Consider the following 9,545-nt stretch of genomic DNA (forward strand, 5'->3'; position numbering starts at 1 on the left):
CATCTCTCTCGCGGTTACACCGCCATTTCATCTCTCTCGCGGTTACACCGCCATTACATCTCTCTCGCGGTTACACCGCCATTACATATCTCTCGCGTTTACACCGCCATTACATCTCTCTCGCGGTTACACCGCCATTTCATCTCTCTCGCGGTTACACCGTCATTTCATCTCAAAAACATTTCAAAAACTTTCTATCTTTTTATCCGGACTTGAAGTCCGGTCAAACTTGTCCGGATAACAAGTCCGGTCAACTTTAACACTTGAAATTTAGTTAACACCTTTGTCCGGATTACAAATCCGGAAAATATTTCACTCTCATTGTTAACCGGTTTAAAGATAAACCGGACAATACATGGCCCAACCATTGACTGGTTTAAAGTAATCCGATCAATACATTACTCAAATTTTAAGCGTTTAAAACAATAGCCGGTCACCTCTTGGCCGGTTTAAAAGATATCCGGTCACCTCTTGGCCGGTTTATATGATATCCGGTCATCTCTTGGCCGGTTTATATGATATCCGGTCACCACTTGTCCGGTTTAGACAATACTCCAGACAAGGCATGGGCGGTTTAATTATCCGGATTTCAATCCGGACAACACTTGTACGGTTTAAACAAGAACCCACATAAAATGCTATAGAATTCATAATAACCAGTTCCAAATGCTTATCAAATTGTATATAAGCAATTCATATCCAAAGCTCTAAAACACTCACCTTTTAGAAGTCAAATAACAAAGCTTTTGAAATCCTCTTTCTATGCAATCCTCTTGATTCTTCAGAGAAAAACCTTCTAAACATAGTATGTGTGTACCTTTTCTTTCCAAAATTTCTATCTATATACTTGACCAAAATGGTAGGCGGCTCAACTAGCCGACCTCCCTTTTAATTTAAAACAAATAAACTTTAAATTTTTCCACTTAAATATTACCCACACATACATACATATCCGTACACACACACACATACATATATATATATATATAAACTTTAAATAACAACCAGAATATTACAATTATTCCCTCCGGGAGGAAATGCTTTATCCGATACCCATTAACTTTGAAAGTGGTGTTATCTTGGGGATTCAAAAGATCCACAGTTCCGAAATTTCTCACATTTACTATGGTGAATGGTCCAGACCATCTCGACTTAAGTTTTCCAGAAAAAAAACTTTAGTCGAGAATTAAAAAGAAGAACTTTTTGACCATTCTCGAAAATTCGGTGATTTATCCTACGATCATGCCAAAATTTTGTTTTTTTCTTGTAGAGTTTGGCATTCTCGTAGGCATGAAATCTCCATTCTTCCAACTGATTAAGTTGGAGTTTTCTTTTTGCTCCCGCCGAATTTGCGTCCAAATTAAATTCTTTTATTGCCCAAAAAGCCTTATATTCCAATTCGAGCGGGAGGTGACATGTTTTTCCAAAAACTAACTGGTACGACGACATTCCCGAAAGGGTCTTGAATGCGGTACGGTAAGCCCATAATGCATCATCTAACTTGAGCGACCAATCCTTACGATCCGGTCTTACAACTTTTTCTAAAATATTTTTAATTTCTCGGTTCGAAAGTTCGGCAAGACCATTCGTTTGGGGATGGTATGCCGTAGCTACTCGGTGTTGGATGTTGTATTTAGTAAGAATGGTAGATAGCATTCGATTCATAAAATGCGTCCCTTCATCGCTTATCAAAGCTCGGGGCGTTCCAAAACGGACAAAAATATTTTTATGTAAAAAATCGATTACTGTTTTCGCATCGTTCTTTGGGCATGCCTTAGCTTCCACCCACTTTGAAACATAATCAACCGCTACCAAAATATACTGATTATTGAAAGACATGGGAAACGGTCCCATGAAATCTATGCCCCATACATCGAAGAGTTCAACTTCAAGAATGTTATTTAATGGCATCTCGTTTCGTTGGGACAAGTTTTCCCATTCTTTGACACTGTTCACATCTCTTCACAAAATTAAATGCGTCTTTGAACAATGTAGGCCAAAAAAATTCACTTTGTAAAATTTTTGCCGCCGTATATTGTCCACCAAAATGGCCACCATACGGTGAAGTGTGACAATCCTTCAACAAAGATGGGATTTCAAAATTCGGGACACATTTTCGCAAGACCTGATCAGCTCCTATTTTGTAAAGAGATGGATCGTCCCATAAGTAGTGCTTACAGTCATGAATAAATTTCTTAAAACGTTGACCGTGAAGATTATGTGGCTTAAGCCCACAAGCAAGGTAGTTGGCAATATCGGCATACCATGGAAGTTCATTTGAATGATTTTCTTGTATTGCCAAAATATACTCGTCGGGAAAAGTTTCTTTTATCATATGGTTTCCTCCGCTTGAAACTTTGCCTTCGATCCTTGATAAATGATCGGCTACTTGATTGTCACATCCCTTGCAATCAACTATCTCTAGATCGAATTCTTACAAAAGAAGAACCCATCTGATAAGTCTCGGCTTAGCGTCGGTCTTATTAAAGAGATATTTGATGGCAGAGTGGTCCGTATAAAAGGTAACGTTGGTGCCAATCAAGTAGGATCAGAAACGATCGAATGCAAATACTACCGCAAGTAATTCTTTTTCGGTGGTAGTATAATTTAACTGAGCCTCCACCAAGGTTTTACTTGCGTAGTAGATGGGGTGAAAACTCTTGTTTCGCTTTTGTCCCAAAACGGCACCTACGACCCAGTCACTTGCATCACACATAACCTCAAAAGGCATGGTCCAATCTGGGACAATGACAATAGGTACCGAGACAAGAGCATTTTTAATGGTTTCAAAAGCTTTCTTACAATCGGAGGTAAATTCAAAAGCTTGATCGACATGCAACAAATTACACAAGGGTTTTGCAATTTTTTAAAAATCCTTAATAAATCTACGGTAAAAACCCGCATGTCCCCAAAAAACTTCGAATGCCTTTGACCGAAGATGGTTCGGGCAATTGCAATATTACCTCGATTTTTGATTTATTAACCTCCAAATCATTTTTAGAAATCATGTGACCCAAAACAATTCCTTCTTGTACCATAAAATGACATTTTTCCCAATTTAAAATTAAATCATGAGTTTCACATCTTTCCAAACTTTTCGTTATATTGTCAAGACAATTTTCAAAAGATGTACCAGTGACGGAAAAGTCATCCATAAACACTTCCATAGTATCCTCAATCATGTCCGAAAAAATTGACATCATGCACCGTTGAAAGGTTGCCTGTGCGTTACAAAGACCAAACGGCATACGTCTAAAAGCAAAAGTTCCGAAAGGACAATTGAAAGTTGTTTTCTCTTGGTCCTCGGGTGCTATGTGAATTTGGTTGTAACTCGAGTAACCGTCCAAAAAACAATAATATTCTTTTTCGGCCAATCGATCTAGCATTTGGTCAATAAAGGGCATAGGGAAATGGTCCTTTTTGGTCATTAGATTCAATTGCCTATAGTCCATACAAATCCGCCATCCGGTGACGGTCCTAGTAGAGATGAGCTCATTTTTTTCATTGGTGATAACCGTAGTTCCACCTTTCTTCGGTACACATTGCACTAGACTTACCCATCCGCTACTGGAAATGGGATATACAATACCCGCGTCTAACCACTTCAAGATTTCTTTCTTCACAACTTCTTTCATAATGGGATTTAGTCTCCTTTGCGGTTGCACCTTGCCAACTCTATTTTCTTCCAAGATAATCTTATGTTGGCAAAGGGAGGGACTAATTCCCCTAATATCTGCAATGGTCCAACCAATGGCTCTTTTGTGAGCTTTTAATACCTCTATCAACCTCAATTTTTGCTCATTACTTAATTTCGAAGAAATAATTACGGGTAATTTTTCCTCCTCCATAAGATAAACATACTTAAGGTGACTAGGTAATGGCTTTAACTCCAAATCGGGGGCTTTCTCTATAGATGGTGGTTGGACAATTCTATCCTTAAAGTCAATTTGTTCAAATGCCGCTAAATCTTCCAATTCTTCCAACTCTTCATTTTCTTCCAAAATGTCCTCAAGATTTTCCCCAATATTATTTTTGTAGGTAACATCAATCAAACTTATTTCTAGATCCTCACCAAAAGCAGATATGACTGAACAATCGCCTACCTCTCCATGAAACTTAAGAGAATTAAACACATTAAATTTCACTTCTTGATCACTAACTCTCATGGTCAACTCCCCCTTTTGAACATCAATTAAGGTTCTCCCGGTTGCAAGAAAAGGTCGTTCTAAAATGATTGGGACATTCTTGTCAGCTTCATAGTCCAAAACTAGAAAATGGGCCAGAAAAATAAATTTATCGACTTGGACCAAAATATCCTCTATTTTTCCTTTAGGATATGCAATGGACCTATCCACCAATTGTAAAGTCACGGTCGTTGGATGGACTTCACCTATTCCTAGTTTGTTAAAAACTGACAATGGCATAAGATTAATGCTTGCCCCCAAATCACATAGGGCATGGCCTACTTCTTTTCCTCCTATCGAACACGGGATGGTAAAACTTCCCGGGTCTTTTAATTTGGGAGGAATTTTACAAGTAAGGAGCGCACTACATTCTTTGGTCAAAGCAACCGTCTCAAACTCGTTCAACCTTCTCTTTTAATGCAAAATGTCTTTCAAAAATTTAACATAGCTTGGCATTTGCTCGAGTGCTTCTACCAAAGGTATGTTGATGTGGAGTTGTTTAAAGATGTCCAAAAACTTCTTAAACTGCTCATCCACATTTTTGCTTTTCATTCTTTTTGGAAAAGGTAAATTCTGCAAATCTGGAGTTGGTTGAACATATCTGGTCGGTTGGACAATGGGCACAATCTTTCCACTGTCGGGTTTTTCAACAGAGAGCTGCACATTACTGGAAATTGAAACAGGGACTGTTTTCTGGACATAAATAGAATTTTGAGTTTCTTCCGTGGAAAGACTCAAAATTGGAAAATTTGACATATCAAACGCGTGTGAAACCTTGTTTTGATGTGTCGGTTCTTCGACGGTTTCACATATATCATCATTGACTTTTGAACTCTCCTCACTCAACACGGTCACGGCTTTGATATGTTCTTTACCCTTAGGGGTTTCCGTGTCACTAGGCAAAGTTCCTAAAGGTCTACCCTTGAGATCGGCGGCAAATTGGCCGAGTTGGGTTTCGAAACTCCTTAATGTTGCATTGGTTTGGTTTATAAAACCTTTAAGTAATGATTCGAGTGAACCATTACCGTCCGATGCATTTTTCCTAGGCATGTGTGAGTGTGAGGATTGTCCATTTTGGTAATTATGCAAAGCACCTTACCCATATCCCGGGGGATTTTGTGGCTGATTTTGGACTTGAGTAACCCCGAGGGGTTGAAGTCCAGGATTTTCGGTCCAAGAAAAATTGGGGCGATTCCTCCAATTTGAATTATATGTGGGAGAAAACGGGCTATTTCTAGCGTGACTCCCAACATAATTTACCGAGACAGGATTTCCGGGGCAATATTCATAAGAATGGCCCTCACCGCAAAAGACACAAGATTCAGACATAGGTGGGTTGTACATTATGGATTGAACTTGATTATTCTCTCCATTCAAACGTAAATTGTTTTTAACCAAATTAGTTAAAGCTACAATTTGAGCAATTAAAGCAGAGATGACATCAATTTCATGGATACCTGAAGCAGACTTAGAAACAACAGCACGAGGATTTGACCATTCCATATTATTATTTGAAATTCGTTCTAGAATGTCATGTCCTTCGTTGTAAGTCTTAGCTGTGAACGCACCACCGGCCGTTGCGTCCAGAATAATTTTAGCGGAACTGGAGAAACCATTATAAAATGTCTCCAATTGAATGCAATGAGAGATTCCGTGATGAGGACATTTTCGTAGAAGGTCCTTAAATCTCTCCCATGCATCCGAAACCGTTTCATCTTCTTCTTGTCGAAACGTCATAATTTCATTTCTAATTTTTCATTCCTTGTCGGAGGAAAGTATTTTTTTCAGAAATTTTTTCGCCAAATCATTCCAAGTTAGGATCGAGTTTGGTGGTTGAGAATGTAACCATGCTCTAGCTCTATCCTTCAATGTGTAAAGGAAAAGCGTTAAGCGTAAGGCTTCTTGTGTAACTTCGGGAATTTTAAAATGATCCGTCATTTCGATAAAAGATTTTAAATGAGAGTGTGGATCTTCCGACGATAATCCCCCAAACTGACCCATTGCGGAAATCATTTGGAACATTACGGGTTTTGGTTCAAAAGTTATGGCTGTCATTTTGGGCCTACCAATTCCCACGGCCAACTGACCGAATTCGGGAGTTGCGTAGTCCCGTATGCCTCTATTTTTATCATCGGCAATATTAACCGTGGCCTCCGTTGGAGGTGGATTATCCCCCATGGTTAGGTTACGATTATTTCTACCTCTTTTACGTCTCCTAATGGTTCTTTCTAATTCAAGATCAAGAGGTAAAAGTTCACCGTATTGTAGCCTTGGCATACAACACGGGAAGTACGAGTGAAACAAAAGAACAAGGCTAAAATGAAAAATCAATATCTCAGGATAAAAATCGCGTTACCTTCCCCGGCAACGGCGCCAAAAACTTGACAGGGCTAGGATCGTTCGTGTTCTCCAAGTGGGCAGAATGTCCCCACAGTGGCGGTGCAAGAGCACACCGACACTATGATCGCTTGCAAGTAAGAAAGTGGTACAAAGTACCGAGATCGTTCCCACAGAGAATGTAGAGATTTAGAGATTTTTCATAAACTTCTTACACGAGTTTCGAGATGAAGAATAAAGTTGTATTTTTGCTTATAAAAAGACCGAATAGCTAATTAACGAAATAAACTTCTAATATTAAATGATAGGCATGGGTGCAAGTGTTGCTTAAGATAAAATTAACAATAAAATGGTTAGACTTTTACGAGTTGTTTATAAAAGTTTCGATCTCTCGAAAGTGAACTTTTATAACCGGGCCTCATAAAATTCCACAAGGTTTTTACGTTTACCACTTCGGAATTTGCCGATCTAGCTAAAAAGTAAAAGGAATGCGATTCTTACCCAAATCTCTTTGTGATAAAAAATACCTATTGCTTAACCCCTAGCTAGATGCATGCAAAATTCGCGTCTCCGCGTAATTATTCAAAGACCCTCTCGAGTTCATTGTGCATCACTTAAGCCGTATTTCGGATCCGCCCATCTCTCGGTCTAAGATATAATATTAACACTTCAAAGTGATCAGCTTATCCGCATTTTAAGCACCGTCTTAAGTGACCAAGTTACGAAGTGATAAAAGATAAAAACATCCAAATATTCTATAAACATCCTAAGTTTAACTCACACCCACACCCATACAAGTAATTTAGCTAGACATAATAAAAGTAATTAAAGACATAAAATAATACTGAAATATAAATTGCATTAATGTAAAACTAAATTACAAGTACAAGGAAGTAAAATACTAGAAATTAAAGACATAAATTAAAAAGCATAATATTAATAAAAAAGAAGAGACACTTAGAGAGTAATGTCTTCAAAATGGTGTTGGGCACACCTCAAAATGGCTCTCCCAAGCCTCTTTATATAGGGGAGAGGAATAGGGGCAAGGACACCCAATCATTACCCAAGGGTAATTAGTACAAGGTTAAGAAAATACAAAAGAAAATAAAATAGAAGAATGAAGACAGCTCATAAACAGTTGGGGAAAAATATCTGGAGGAGTCTTCAAGCTGCACGTTTCCCAAGAAGCTGCAACAAGGCTGGTAGACTTTCCACAATGGTGCCATAGTGGGCAGTGCTGTCAGAAAAATACAGGTTTTTTGGAATAATACCTCTTCCTTTGTGTTTCATCATCTTTTTAAAACTTTTTGGAATAAAGGATAAAAACAAGAAAATTGGGTATCTAATAATAGTAAAAAGGGAGGAAATAAATAGGAAATAACTCTTAAAAATAAGAGTTATCATGTACTCAAAAATAAGTTCGGCAACGGCTACGTTTAGCAGACTAGCTGATAAGTTATAACTAATTACTGATAATCTAGCTGATAGTTGATAAACTAGTTGATAGCTGATAAACTAGCTGATAGTTGATAAATAAATCATGTTTGACAAAAAGATAGCTGATAAACATGTAAAATGATTAAATATAACATATTGAAAAAATTAGAAAATTATAATATTTTATAATACAATTAAAATAAATTTTTAATAATATAATATATTAAAATAAACAAGATTGTAAAGAAAAATTAAAAAAATATAATATGTTCATTAAAATAAGTTTAAACTAATTATTACTATGTATTTGTTAAAACAGATTTTAGAGGAAAAAAAATTACACTAATTTATGATTATGAACAACTATGACTTTTAATATGAATAAAAATTAAATTCGTCAATCTCACATATCTTAATTAAATTAGTATTTTTTTCAAAAACTATAACTAATAATTAAGTTAAATATTCTACTAAAATCATATAACATAAGCTACTTTAACGAACATTTTAATAAAGTATTTCAACGAGCGTTTTAATAAGCTAGTTAACTTATGTCCATCCAAACATGTATACAATAAATAAACTAGCTTATGTTTGCCAAACAATGTAGATTTTTGACAAAGCAACCGATAACTGACAAGCTAACTGATGAACAACTTTTGATAAAACTAGTTGATAAGCATACAAAATGATCAAAAATGACATCTTGAAAAATTAGCCAATTGCAATATTTCATAATATAATAAAAACAAATCTCTAATATATATTATGTTAAGTAATATAAACAAGAAATAAAATTAAATTAAATAATATAATATAATATGTTGATAAAAAGAATTTTAAATTAATTATATATATATATATATATATATATTATGAATTTTGGATTTGTTAAAACATTTTTTTCAAAAAAAAATATAACAATTTATGATTTTAAATATACATTACATATAATGAGTAAAAATAAAATTGGTCAACCTCAATGTCCTAATTAATTAGGAAAAATTAATTAACAAGATTTACCAAAATAACCCTAGGTCATAATTTTAGATTTTAATGTATGATTTATTTTAAATAATTGATAATTAATTTTAATATATGATTTATAGTTAGAATTAATTAATAGTCGTAAGTTAACAATAATTAATATTTAATAATATTAGTAATAATTAATATTTATTTTAATTAATAGTAATAGAAAATATTTAATATTAATGAGAGTTATAATTAGAAAAAATGACATTAAGCTCCCAAAACGCTACTCAAATTAGCGTTTCGATAAGCAAATTTATAAACTAGTTTATGTATATCTAAACATGTACTCAAAAAGAAGCTCGGTGATGGCTATGTTTGGCGGACTAGCTGATAAGTTAGCTGATTACTGATAATCTTGCTGATAGTTGATAACTAATTGATGACTGATAAACAAATTATGTTTGACAAAAAAGTTGATAAAAACATGTAAAATGATCAAAAATAACATCTTAAAAAATTAGTCAATTACAATATTCTATAATATAATTAAAATAAATATTTAACAATATAATATATTAAAATAAATTGTAAGAAAAATTAAATGAATATTAT

The 9,545-nt window shown here is 35.1% G+C and overlaps 1 non-coding gene across 1 annotated transcript; it reads left to right on the forward strand.

Annotated features, from left to right (window-relative positions):
- The first annotated feature begins 5,832 nt into the window (after positions 1–5,832).
- LOC112502873 lies at positions 5,833–5,939 on the forward strand. Its single transcript, XR_003067779.1, has one exon. It is a non-coding gene; the product is annotated as a small nucleolar RNA R71 (small nucleolar RNA).
- The last annotated feature ends 3,606 nt before the right edge of the window (positions 5,940–9,545 follow it).

Source organism: Cynara cardunculus, unplaced genomic scaffold (assembly GCF_001531365.2).
Source record: "Cynara cardunculus var. scolymus isolate 2C unplaced genomic scaffold, CcrdV1 Un_Scaffold_2106, whole genome shotgun sequence".
Taxonomy (NCBI): Eukaryota; Viridiplantae; Streptophyta; class Magnoliopsida; order Asterales; family Asteraceae; genus Cynara; species Cynara cardunculus.